Consider the following 14,589-nt stretch of genomic DNA (forward strand, 5'->3'; position numbering starts at 1 on the left):
TATTGCAATCATTTTCAAAGTACAGTTGAAATTGCTTGATTTGCCAATTGATAATGTTAACCCCTGTAGCAGTGGGGATAAGGCTCTCGCTTACGATGCGGATACCAATGCAATCAAACGGAGCAACAGTTCGAATCCCCGTGCAACTGAGGTTGATTTATATTTTATTAAATAACTTAACTTAACTTGAATTTCAAATTTCTAAAACACAAGATGTCATAGTTTTTGTAATTTCCCTCATGTTTTTATGTTGTCTTACTTTTTTTAAACCTGTAGAACTGACAGAAATTATTGACTTTTGTCTCTGTAGTGTCATAAATTTTTAAGTTTCTGGTCGGTATAGCATTAGTCCGGGGAACAAATGATTTTACACTTGCTCAAATACCAAAAATTCAGATATTTCTACGTCTTTTTCTGTTTTGGTTGACAAATTCGGGATAGAATTGACAATCTTATGAATGTTTACATTAATGTAAAAAAAATTTCAAATAAAATCTTTTTTCAAAAAAACAATAACAAACTTTGATAACGTTTCCTGTAAAGTTTACCAAAAGGACTTTTTGTACCTTTTCGCATGGACTGGCTCATATATTAATTGATTACCAATACAAAATTTTTTAAGATAACAACTTATATTTCATTTTCATATTTATACAGGCTGGACCACCTTCAACTCCAGCAGTGTCACCAGCAGTGTCACCAGCAGTGTCACCAGCACTGTCACCAGCACTGTCACCAGCACTGCCACCAGTAGCACTGTCACCAGCACCAACTCCAGCTGTTCTTCAAGTTATAGACTTCGAAGACATGATGGTCATTGACAATAATCTCGATTTACTGGAATTGGAGCCATTTCGTTTTTTTGAATCTTAACCTTTATGTTTATACAGTTTTAACCGATAGTTGTGTATATAATTTGTTGCTATCTTGTCCCAAAAATATTCCAATTTTAACTTGATTTGTAGTTCAAGTGGAAATCTTCAAAGTTCCCCATACACCTTAATATTTGGCGTAGACGATCACACCCCCAAAATGCCCTTACAAAACTGTAGATATATTTTTTTCAGTATTATTTTTATTTTCAAACCCCCATATTTCCAAAGAGTAGGTCAAAATAGTAACCACCAATGCATCAAATACAGTCTACCAGCTTTTTTTCGAGCTTAAGAGAATTTTCCGTTATAATTACATAGCAAACAGAGATTAAAATATGAACCTTTAATTTCTTTACATTTAAAAGTAACATTCTTATTAAACTTTCTCTTTGAAAATATTTCAATCTTTTGTTTTTGTTAGTGTATACTTGTTAGAATGTTTGATGTAAAAATGTAAATATACTTTAACTGCAGATATATTTTTTTTCAGTATTATTTTTATTTTCAAACCCCCATATTTCCAAAGAGTAGGTCAAAATAACCACCAATGCATCAAATACAGTCTACCATTTTTTTTCGAGCTTAAGAGAAGTTTCCGTTATAATTACATAGCAGACCAAGATAAACATATCAATTTTTAATTTCAATAATGTCATTACATTTAAAAGTAACTTCCTTATGAAACATTCTCTTTGAAAAAATTACAATCTTTGTTTTTGTCAGTGTATAGTTGTTAGAATGTTCGATGTAAAAATGTAAATATTATTTTTTCAGTGCTTGCTTTTTGAGTCTACATATTGTGCTATGTGAGTGTGTAGTAGTTTGTGTGTGTTATTTATAAGGCATGAGTGTTTGTTGTGAAATGAAATGCAAGGTTTTTAGTGCTAACTGTATGAGAGTGTATGTTTTAGTGTTTACTTTTGTTGTATTTGTTAACTGCATACATACATGTATATTTTATTGTGAATATCACACCACAAATAAAAGATCCATTACTGTTTTGTTCTTATTTCTCCATGAACAACTCATCTGTTTCCAGAAAAATAGATCATAAAAAAACACCTCAAAATCTAGTTCATGGTATTCTTTGTCTCTCTGTGTTGTTTCTTGTGTAGTAATTTTACATATTTTTATAATGATTAAATGCCGTACATATCCTATTGCATATAACATTGGCTTAAACTAAATGCAAACAGAAGAAATCAGTATATAATTATTTTCTTAATTAAAATACCTATAATTGGCATTGAAAGCATCTCTGAAGAGTGAATTTATATATAATTATACATGAGGAAACTCCTGAACTAAGTCAGGGTCAGGGTAAGAAGAAGTGAACTTGAGCGAATATTTGACAACTGAAGTGCCATTTGTCAATTCCACACATACGTGACATTTCCCCAAAAGTACAGTGTTTAAAAAGTGACTTCACTATTCAATCATGTGTTAAATTCATTTGCACAGAGATATTTTCTTAAAATTAACTGTTCTTAAAAACAGAAAAAAATATGATCTAGAGAACTAAAACTTATGAGTAACACTGAGGTGTACGACCTCACTTTCCGACTTGAAAAGTACCAAAAACCATAACCTGACCCCCTGACCCCAACCCATCAGAAACCCTGACCTTTGAGACGTTCATGAAAATTCTTTATAAAAAAAAAAAAAATCGGATACCCCCAAGACTACTTATCCTTATTCGTAGAGATAAAGTAAGGCTTTCAAAATACTGAATTTAACTAATTCTGGGTTTGCATTACCTTCTCACAGTGTCTGGTAAACCTAATATGTATGCTTTTAATCTTAATCAAAGTAACAAATAGCGGGAGGAAGCATAATAGGTTAAAAAGTTAGAAATTGCAGTTCCGACGGAAATAGAGACATTACACTTTAATTTTGTTAATATCTTTTTCAAAACAACTTGGATTTTCATCAAACTATATAGCTATCTTAAATGTATATTAAGGTTACTGAATCCCAGGTCATTTTATTTTTTGTTGTATTGCTGTGAAATTCAAGAATTAATTTAATCTAGGTAAAAAAAGTTAGAATTTGCAGTTCAGACGAAATAGAGACAGTACACTTTAATTTTTTTAATAACTTTTTCAAAACAACTTGGATTTTCATCAAACTATGTAGCTATCTTACATATACATTAAGGTTACTGAATCCATGGTCATTTTATTTTTTGTTGTATTGCTGTCAAATTCAAGAAATAATTTAATCTAGGTAAAAAAAGTTAGAATTTGCAGTTCGGACAAAATAGAGACATTACACTTAAATTTTTTTAATAACTTTTTCAAAACAACTTGGATTTTCATCAAACTATGTAGCTATCTTACATATATATTAAGGTTACTGAATCCCAGGTCATTTTATTTTTTGTTGTATTGCTGTCAAATTCAAGAATTAATTCAATCTAGGTAAAAAAAAAGCTAGAATTTGCAGTTCGGACGAAATAGAGACAGTACACTTTAATTCTTTTAATAACTTTTTCAAAACAACTTGGATTTTCATCAAACTAAGTAGCTATCTTACATATATATTAAGGTTACTTAATTCCAGGTCATTTTATTTTTTGTTGTATTGCTGTCAAATTCAAGAATTAATTCAATCTAGGTAAAAAAAAGCTAGAATTTGCAGTTCGGACGAAATAGAGACATTACACTTTATTTTTTTTAATAACTTTTTCAAAACAACTTGGATTTTCATCAAACTATGTAGCTATCTTACATATATATTAAGCTTACTGAATCCCAGGTCATTTAATTTTTTGTTTTATTGCTGTCAAATTCAAGAATTAATTTAATCTAGGTAAAAAAAGTTAGAAATTGCAGTTCGGACGAAATAGAGACATAAAATTGAGAATGGAAATAGTACACTTTAATTTTTTTAATATCTTTTTCAAAACAACTTGGATTTTCATCAAACTATATAGCTATCTTACAAATATATTAAGCTTACTGAATCCGAGGTCATTTAATTTTTTGTTTTATTGCTGTCAAATTCAAGAATTAATTTAATCTAGGTAAAAAAAGTTAGAATTTGCAGTTTGGACGAAATAGAGACAGTACACTTTAATTTTTTTAATAACTTTTTCAAAACAACTGATTTTCATCAAACTATGTAGCTATCTTACATATATATTAAGGTTACTGAATCCCAGGTCATTTTATTTTTTGTTTTATTGCTGTCAAATTCAAGAATTAAATTAATCTAGGTAAAAAAAGTTAGAATTTGCAGTTCGGACGAAATAGAGACAGTACACATTATTTTTTTTAATAACATTTTTTAAAACAACTTGGATTTTCATCAAACTATGTAGCTATCTTACATATATATTAAGGTTAATGAATCCCAGGTCATTTTATTTTTTGTTGTATTGCTGTCAAATTCAAGAATTAATTTAATCTAGGAAAAAAAAACAAGAATTTGCAGTTTGGACGAAATAGAGTCAGTACACTTTAATTTTTTTAATAACTTTTTCAAAACAACTTGGATTTTCATCAAACTATGTAGCTATCTTACAAATATATTAAGCTTACTGAATCCCAGGTCATTTTATTTTTTGTTTTATTGCTGTCATATTCAAGAATTAAATTAATCTAGGTAAAAAAAGTTAGAAATTGCAGTTCCGACGGAAATAGAGACAGTACACTTTAATTTTATTTATTACTTTTTCAAAACAACTTGGATTTTCATCAAACTATGTAGCTATCTTACATATATATTAAGGTTACTGAATCCCAGGTCATTTTATTTTTTGTTGTATTGCTGTGAAATTCAAGAATTAATTTAATCTAGGTAAAAAAAGTGAGAATTTGCAGTTCAGACGAAATAGAGACAGTACACTTTAATTTTTTTAATAACTTTTTCAAAACAACTTGGATTTTCATCAAACTATGTAGCTATCTTACATATACATTAAGGTTACTGAATCCTAGGTCATTTTATTTTTTGTTGTATTGCTGTCAAATTCAAGAAATAATTTAATCTAGGTAAAAAAAGTTAGAATTTGCAGTTCGGACAAAATAGAGACATTACACTTAAATTTTTTTAATAACTTTTTCAAAACAACTTGGATTTTCATCAAACTATGTAGCTATCTTACATATATATTAAGGTTACTGAATCCCAGGTCATTTTATTTTTTGTTGTATTGCTGTCAAATTCAAGAATTAATTCAATCTAGGTAAAAAAAAAGCTAGAATTTGCAGTTCGGACGAAATAGAGACAGTACACTTTAATTCTTTTAATAACTTTTTCAAAACAACTTGGATTTTCATCAAACTAAGTAGCTATCTTACATATATATTAAGGTTACTTAATCCCAGGTCATTTTATTTTTTGTTGTATTGCTGTCAAATTCAAAAATTAATTCAATCTAGGTAAAAAAAAGCTAGAATTTGCAGTTCAGACGAAATAGAGACATTACACTTTAATTTTTTTAATAACTTTTTCAAAACAACTTGGATTTTCATCAAACTATGTAGCTATCTTACACATATATTAAGCTTACTGAATCCCAGGTCATTTAATTTTTTGTTTTATTGCTGTCAAATTCAAGAATTAATTTAATCTAGTTAAAAAAAGTTAGAATTTGCAGTTTGGACGAAATAGAGACAGTACACTTTAATTTTTTTAATAACTTTTTCAAAACAACTTGGATTTTCATCAAACTATGTAGCTATCTTACATATATATTAAGGTTACTGAATCCCAGGTCATTTTATTTTTTGTTTTATTGCTGTCAAATTCAAGAATTAAATTAATCTAGGTAAAAAAAGTTAGAATTTGCAGTTCGGACGAAATAGAGACAGTACACATTATTTTTTTTAATAACATTTTTTAAAACAACTTGGATTTTCATCAAACTATGTAGCTATCTTACATATATATTAAGGTTAATGAATCCCAGGTCATTTTATTTTTTGTTGTATTGCTGTCAAATTCAAGAATTAATTTAATCTAGGAAAAAAAAACAAGAATTTGCAGTTTGGACGAAATAGAGTCAGTACACTTTAATTTTTGTAATTACTTTTTCAAAACAACTTGGATTTTCATCAAACTATGTAGCTATCTTACATATATATTAAGCTTACTGAATCCCAGGTCATTTTATTTTTTGTTTTATTGCTGTCATATTCAAGAATTAAATTAATCTAGGTAAAAAAAGTTAGAAATTGCAGTTCCGACGGAAATAGAGACAGTACACTTTAATTTTGTTTATTACTTTTTCAAAACAACTTGGATTTTCATCAAACTATGTAGCTATCTTACATATATATTAAGGTTACTGAATCCCAGGTCATTTTATTTTTTGTTGTATTGCTGTGAAATTCAAGAATTAATTTAATCTAGGTAAAAAAAGTTAGAATTTGCAGTTCAGACGAAATAGAGACAGTACACTTTAATTTTTTTAATAACTTTTTCAAAACAACTTGGATTTTCATCAAACTATGTAGCTATCTTACATATACATTAAGGTTACTGAATCCCAGGTCATTTTATTTTTTGTTGTATTGCTGTCAAATTCAAGAAATAATTTAATCTAGGTAAAAAAAGTTAGAATTTGCAGTTCGGACAAAATAGAGACATTACACTTAAATTTTTTTAATAACTTTTTCAAAACAACTTGGATTTTCATCAAACTATGTATCTATCTTACATATATATTAAGCTTACTGAATCGCAGGTAATTTTATTTTATTTGTATTGCTGTCAAATTCAAGAATTAATTTAATCTAGGGAAAAAAAAAAAAAATTTGCAGTTTGGACGAAATAGAGACAGTACACTTTAATTTTTTTAATAACTTTTTCAAAACAACTTGGATATTCATCAAACTATGTAGCTATCTTAAATGTATATTAAGGTAACTGAATCCCAGGTCATTTTATTTTTTGTTGTATTGCTGTCAAATTCAAGAATTAAATTAATCTAGGTAAAAAAAAGTTAGAAATTTGCAGTTCTGACGGAAATAGAGACAGTACACTTTAATTTTGTCAATAACTTTTTCAAAACAACTTAGATTTTCATCAAACTATATAGCTATCTTACAAATATATTAAGCTTACTGAATCTGAGGTTATTTTATTTTTTGTTCTATTGCTGTCAAATTCAAGAATTAATTTAATCTAGGTAAAAAAAGTTAGAAATTGCAGTTCGGACGAAATAGAGACATAAAATTGAGAATGGAAATAGTACACTTTAATTTTTTTAATAACTTTTTCAAAACAACATGGATTTTCATCAAACTATACAGCTATCTTACATATATATTAAGGTTACTGAATCCCAGGTCATTTTATTTTTTGTTGTATTGCTGTCAAATTCAAGAATTAATTCAATCTAGGTAAAAAAAAAGCTATAATTTACAGTTCGGACAAAATAGAGATGGTACACTTTAATTTTTTTAATAACTTTTTCAAAACAACTTGGATTTTCATCAAACTATGTTGCTATCTTACATATATATTAAAGTAACTGAATCCCAGGTCATTTTATTTTTTGTTTTATTGCTGTCATATTCAAGAATTAAATTAATCTAGGTAAAAAAAGTTAGAATTTGCAGTTTGGACGAAATAGAGACAGTACACTTTAATTTTTTTAATAACTTTTTCAAAACAACTTGGATTTTCATCAAACTATGTAGCTATCTTACATATATATAAAGGTTACTGAATCCCAGGTCATTTTATTTTTTGTTGTATTGCTGTCAAATTCAAGAATTAATTTAATCTAGGGAAAAAAAACAAGAATTTGCAGTTTGGACGAAATAGAGTCAGTACACTTCAATTTTGTTTATTACTTTTTCAAAACAACTTGGATTTTCATCAAACTATGTAGCTATCTTACATATATATTAAGGTTACTGAATCCCAGGTCATTTTATTTTTTGTTGTATTGCTGTCAAATTCAAGACTTAATTTAATCTAGGTAAAAAAAGTTAGAATTTGCAGTTTGGACGAAATAGAGACAGTACACTTTAATTTTTTTAATAACTTTTTCAAAACAACTTGGATTTTCATCAAACTATGTAGCTATCTTACATATATATTAAGGTTACTGAATCCCAGGTCATTTTATTTTTTGTTGTATTGATGTCAAATTCAAGAATTAATTTAATCTAGGAAAAAAAAAGTTAGAATTTGCAGTTTGGACGAAATAGAGACAGTACACTTTAATTTTTTTAATAACTTTTTCAAAACAACTTGGATTTTCATCAAACTATGTAGCTATCTTACATATATATTAAGGTTACTGAATCCCAGGTCATTTTATTTTTTGTTTTATTGCTGTCAAATTCAAGAATTAAATTAATCTAGGTAAAAAAAGTTAGAATTTGCAGTTCAGACGAAATAGAGACAGTACACATTATTTTTTTTAATAACATTTTTTAAAACAACTTGGATTTTCATCAAACTATGTAGCTATCTTACATATATATTAAGGTTAATGAATCCCAGGTCATTTTATTTTTTGTTGTATTGCTGTCAAATTCAAGAATTAATTTAATCTCGGAAAAAAAAACAAGAATTTGCAGTTTGGACGAAATAGAGTCAGTACACTTTAATTTTTTTAATTACTTTTTCAAAACAACTTGGATTTTCATCAAACTATGTAGCTATCTTACATATATATTAAGCTTACTGAATCCCAGGTCATTTTATTTTTTGTTTTATTGCTGTTATATTCAAGAATTAAATTAATCTAGGTAAAAAAAGTTAGAAATTGCAGTTCCAAGGGAAATAGAGACAGTACACTTTAATTTTGTTTATTACTTTTTCAAAACAACTTGGATTTTCATCAAACTATGTAGCTATCTTACATATATATTAAGGTTACTGAATCCCAGGTCATTTTATTTTTTGTTGTATTGCTGTGAAATTCAAGAATTAATTTAATCTAGGTAAAAAAAGTTAGAATTTGCAGTTCAGACGAAATAGAGACAGTACACTTTAATTTTTTTAATAACTTTTTCAAAACAACTTGGATTTTCATCAAACTATGTAGCTATCTTACATATACATTAAGGTTACTATATCCCAGGTCATTTTATTTTTTGTTGTATTGCTGTCAAATTCAAGAAATAATTTAATTTAGGTAAAAAAAGTTAGAATTTGCAGTTCGGACAAAATAGAGACATTACACTTAAATTTTTTTAATAACTTTTTCAAAACAACTTGGATTTTCATCAAACTATGTATCTATCTTACATATATATTAAGCTTACTGAATCGCAGGTAATTTTATTTTATTTGTATTGCTGTGAAATTCAAGAATGAATTTAATCTAGGGAAAAAAAAAAAAAATTTGCAATTTGGACGAAATAGAGACAGTACACTTTAATTTTTTTAATAACTTTTTCAAAACAACTTGGATATTCATCAAACTATGTAGCTATCTTAAATGTATATTAAGGTAACTGAATCCCAGGTCATTTTATTTTTTGTTGTATTGCTGTCAAATTCAAGAATTAAATTAATCTAGGTAAAAAAAAGTTAGAAATTTGCAGTTCTGACGGAAATAGAGACAGTACACTTTAATTTTGTCAATAACTTTTTCAAAACAACTTAGATTTTCATCAAACTATATAGCTATCTTACAAATATATTAAGCTTACTGAATCTGAGGTTATTTTATTTTTTGTTCTATTGCTGTCAAATTCAAGAATTAATTTAATCTAGGTAAAAAAAGTTAGAAATTGCAGTTCGGACGAAATAGAGACATAAAATTGAGAATGGAAATAGTACACTTTAATTTTTTTAATAACTTTTTCAAAACAACATGGATTTTCATCAAACTATACAGCTATCTTACATATATATTAAGGTTACTGAATCCCAGGTCATTTTATTTTTTGTTGTATTGCTGTCAAATTCAAGAATTAATTCAATCTAGGTAAAAAAAAAGCTATAATTTACAATTCGGACAAAATAGAGATGGTACACTTTAATTTTTTTAATAACTTTTTCAAAACAACTTGGATTTTCATCAAACTATGTAGCTATCTTACATATATATAAAGGTTACTGAATCCCAGGTCATTTTATTTTTTGTTGTATTGCTGTCAAATTCAAGAATTAATTTAATCTAGGGAAAAAAAACAAGAATTTGCAGTTTGGACGAAATAGAGTCAGTACACTTCAATTTTGTTTATTACTTTTTCAAAACAACTTGGATTTTCATCAAACTATGTAGCTATCTTACATATATATTAAGGTTACTGAATCCCAGGTCATTTTATTTTTTGTTGTATTGCTGTCAAATTCAAGACTTAATTTAATCTAGGTAAAAAAAGTTAGAATTTGCAGTTTGGACGAAATAGAGACAGTACACTTTAATTTTTTTGATAACTTTTTCAAAACAACTTGGATTTTCATCAAACTATGTAGCTATCTTACATATATATTAAGGTTACTGAATCCCAGGTCATTTTATTTTTTGTTGTATTGATGTCAAATTCAAGAATTAATTTAATCTAGGAAAAAAAAAGTTAGAATTTGCAGTTTGGACGAAATAGAGACAGTACACTTTAATTTTTTTAATAACTTTTTCAAAACAACTTGGATTTTCATCAAACTATGTAGCTATCTTACATATATATTAAGGTTACTGAATCCCAGGTCATTTTATTTTTTGTTTTATTGCTGTCAAATTCAAGACTTAAATTAATCTAGGTAAAAAAAGTTAGAATTTGCAGTTTGGACGAAATAGAGACAGTACACATTATTTTTTTTAATAACTTTTTTAAAACAACTTGGATTTTCATCAAACTATGTAGCTATCTTACATATATATTAAGGTTAATGAATCCCAGGTCATTTTATTTTTTGTTGTATTGCTGTCAAATTCAAGAATTAATTTAATCTAGGAAAAAAAACCAAGAATTTGCAGTTTGGACGAAATAGAGTCAGTACACTTTAATTTTTTTAATAACTTTTTCAAAACAACTTGGATTTTCATCAAACTATGTAGCTATCTTACATATATATTAAGGTTACTGAATCCCAGGTCATTTTATTTTTTGTTTTATTGCTGTCATATTCAAGAATTAAATTAATCTAGGTAAAAAAAGTTAGAATTTGCAGTTCGGACGAAATAGAGACAGTACACATTATTTTTTTTAATAACTTTTTCAAAACAACTTGGATTTTCATCAAACTATGTAGCTATCTTACATATATATTAAGGTTACTGAATCCCAGGTCATTTTATTTTTTGTTGTATTGCTGTCAAATTCAAGACTTAATTTAATCTAGGTAAAAAAAGTTAGAATTTGCAGTTTGGACGAAATAGAGACGGTACACTTTAATTTTTTTAATAACTTTTTCAAAACAACTTGGATTTTCATCAAACTATGTAGCTATCTTACATATATATTAAGGTTACTGAATCCCAGGTCATTTTATTTTTTGTTTTATTGCTGTCAAATTCAAGAATTAAATTAATCTAGGTAAAAAAAGTTAGAATTTGCAGTTCGGACGAAATAGAGACAGTACACATTATTTTTTTTAATAACTTTTTCAAAACAACTTGGATTTTCATCAAACTATGTAGCTATCTTACATATATATTAAGGTTAATGAATCCCAGGTCATTTTTTTTTTGTTGTATTGCTGTCAAATTCAAGAATTAATTTAATCTAGGAAAAAAAAACAAGAATTTGCAGTTTGGACGAAATAGAGTCAGTACACTTTAATTTTTTTAATAACTTTTTCAAAACAACTTGGATTTTCATCAAACTATGTAGCTATCTTACATATATCTTAAGCTTACTGAATCCCAGGTCATTTTATTTTTTGTTGTATTGCTGTGAAATTCAAGAATTAATTTAATCTAGGTAAAAAAAGTTAGAATTTGCAGTTCAGACGAAATAGAGACAGTACACTTTAATTTTTTTAATAACTTTTTCAAAACAACTTGGATTTTCATCAAACTATGTAGCTATCTTACATATACATTAAGGTTACTGAATCCAAGGTCATTTTATTTTTTGTTGTATTGTTGTCAAATTCAAGAAATAATTTAATCTAGGTAAAAAAAGTTAGAATTTGCAGTTCGGACGAAATAGAGACAGTACACTTTAATTCTTTTAACAACTTTTTCAAAACAACTTGGATTTTCATCAAACTATGTAGCTATCTTACATATATATTAAGGTTACTGAATCCAAGGTCATTTTATTTTTTGTTTTATTGCTGTCAAATTCAAGAATTAAATTAATCTAGGTAAAAAAAGTTAGAATTTGCAGTTCGGACGAAATAGAGACAGTACACATTATTTTTTTTAATAACTTTTTCAAAACAACTTGGATTTTCATCAAACTATGTAGCTATCTTACATATATATTAAGGTTAATGAATCCCAGGTCATTTTTTTGTTGTTGTATTGCTGTCAAATTCAAGAATTAATTTAATCTAGGAAAAAAAAACAAGAATTTGCAGTTTGGACGAAATAGAGTCAGTACACTTTAATTCTTTTAACAACTTTTTCAAAACAACTTGGATTTTCATCAAACTATGTAGCTATCTTACATATATATTAAGGTTACTGAATCCCAGGTCATTTTATTTTTTGTTTTATTGCTGTCAAATTCAAGAATTAAATTAATCTAGGTAAAAAAAGTTAGAATTTGCAGTTCGGACGAAATAGAGACAGTACACATTATTTTTTTTAATAACTTTTTCAAAACAACTTGGATTTTCATCAAACTATGTAGCTATCTTACATATATATTAAGGTTAATGAATCCCAGGTCATTTTTTTGTTGTTGTATTGCTGTCAAATTCAAGAATTAATTTAATCTAGGAAAAAAAAACAAGAATTTGCAGTTTGGACGAAATAGAGTCAGTACACTTTAATTTTTTTAATAACTTTTTTAAAACAACTTGGATTTTCATCAAACTATGTAGCTATTATACATATATATTAAGCTTACTGAATCCCAGGTCATTTTATTTTTTGTTGTATTGCTGTGAAATTCAAGAATTAATTTAATCTAGGTAAAAAAAGTTAGAATTTGCAGTTCAGACGAAATAGAGACAGTACACTTTAATTTTTTTAATAACTTTTTCAAAACAACTTGGATTTTCATCAAACTATGTAGCTATCTTACATATACATTAAGGTTACTGAATCCCAGGTCATTTTATTTTTTGTTGTATTGCTGTCAAATTCAAGAAATAATTTAATCTAGGTAAAAAAAGTTAGAATTTGCAGTTCGGACGAAATAGAGACAGTACACTTTAATTCTTTTAATAACTTTTTCAAAACAACTTGGATTTTCATCAAACTATGTAGCTATCTTACATATACATTAAGGTTACTGAATCCCAGGTCATTTTATTTTTTGTTGTATTGCTGTCAAATTCAAGAAATAATTTAATCTAGGTAAAAAAAGTTAGAATTTGCAGTTCGGACAAAATAGAGACATTACACTTAAATTTTTTTAATAACTTTTTCAAAACAACTTGGATTTTCATCAAACTATGTAGCTATCTAACATATATATTAAGCTTACTGAATCCCAGGTCATTTTATTTTTTGTTGTATTGCTGTCAAATTTTAGAAAAAGATACTTCCCTGAACCTAACCCTAACACTTAACCTTGACCCCAACCTAAAACCCTGACAAAAAAAAATTATAGTACAACATTTCCTTCAGAGAGGTTGGAAAGTCCGGCAGTACACTTGAGTAAAACCAATAAGTTTCTATCCTCTCTATTGCATTTTTATCTTTTCAGAACAGTTCACATTAAGAAAATATCTCTACTCGAATCCATTATACACCTGTTTGAAGATTGAAATGAAAAGCACTTTTAATACTTTGTACCTTAAAATATTTTGGAAATTTCTGACGCATGCGCAGTCACAAAAACGACAAATATTCGCAGAGTTGAAATTGGCACCTCACTTACCCTTGTCAAAGTGATTCCCTGAACCTAACTCTTACATTGAACCATGACCCTAACCTAAAACCCCGACTTAAAAAAAAAATACAAATACAAAAAAGAAGATCTGGTATGATTGCCAATGAGACAGCTATCCACAAAGGAATGAAATGACACACTCATGAACAACTGTAAGTAACCGTACGGCCTTCAACAATGAGCAAAACACATACCGCATAGTCAGCTATAAAACGCTCCAATAAGACAATGTGAAACAATTCTAAGGAAAAACGGTTTCTTCAGAGTGGTCTGAAAAGTGCGGCCGTACACTGCAGTGATACCAATAAGGATCCACCCTCTAAATCGCCTTTAAGTCTTTTCGGAACAGTTTACTTTCAGGAAATATCTCTCTTCAAATCCATTTTATACCTGTTAGAAGATTGAAGTCTGAGGCACTCTTCATTCTTTGTACTTAGATATATTTTTGGAAATTTCTGACGCATGCGCAGTCCAAGAAAAAGGCAGACATGCACAGAAATTAAACAGGACACCTAACTAACAGTCGTCAAGACAACTTCCCTCGTCAAAGTTACTTTCCTAAACCTAGCCCTAAGACTTAACCTTGACCCTAACCTAAAACCGTGACAAAAAGACAAAAAAATATATACTACAAACGTTTCTTCAGAGAGGTCGGAAAGTGCGGCCGTACACTTTTGTAAAACCAATAAGTTTCCATCCTCTATATCGCCTTTTCGTCTTTTCGGAACAGTTAACTTTAAGAAAATATCTCTATTCGAATCCATTCTACACCTGATTGAAGGTTG

The 14,589-nt window shown here is 27.7% G+C and overlaps 1 protein-coding gene and 1 long non-coding RNA gene across 2 annotated transcripts in view; one reads left to right on the forward strand and one right to left on the reverse strand.

Moving 5' to 3' along the window:
• Positions 1 to 810, forward strand: part of LOC143074927 (uncharacterized) — a 36,166-nt gene extending 35,356 nt beyond the window's left edge. Inside the window, exon 5 of the long non-coding RNA XR_012978176.1 lies at positions 658 to 810. This is a non-coding gene — a long non-coding RNA (uncharacterized LOC143074927). The remainder of the gene's footprint in view (positions 1 to 657) is intronic.
• LOC143074925 (uncharacterized) overlaps positions 1 to 14,589 on the reverse strand; it is a 101,898-nt gene that overhangs the window by 71,247 nt on the left and 16,062 nt on the right. The window lies entirely within an intron of this gene.

The sequence above is a fragment of the Mytilus galloprovincialis genome, chromosome 5, assembly GCF_965363235.1.
Source record: "Mytilus galloprovincialis chromosome 5, xbMytGall1.hap1.1, whole genome shotgun sequence".
Taxonomy (NCBI): Eukaryota; Metazoa; Mollusca; class Bivalvia; order Mytilida; family Mytilidae; genus Mytilus; species Mytilus galloprovincialis.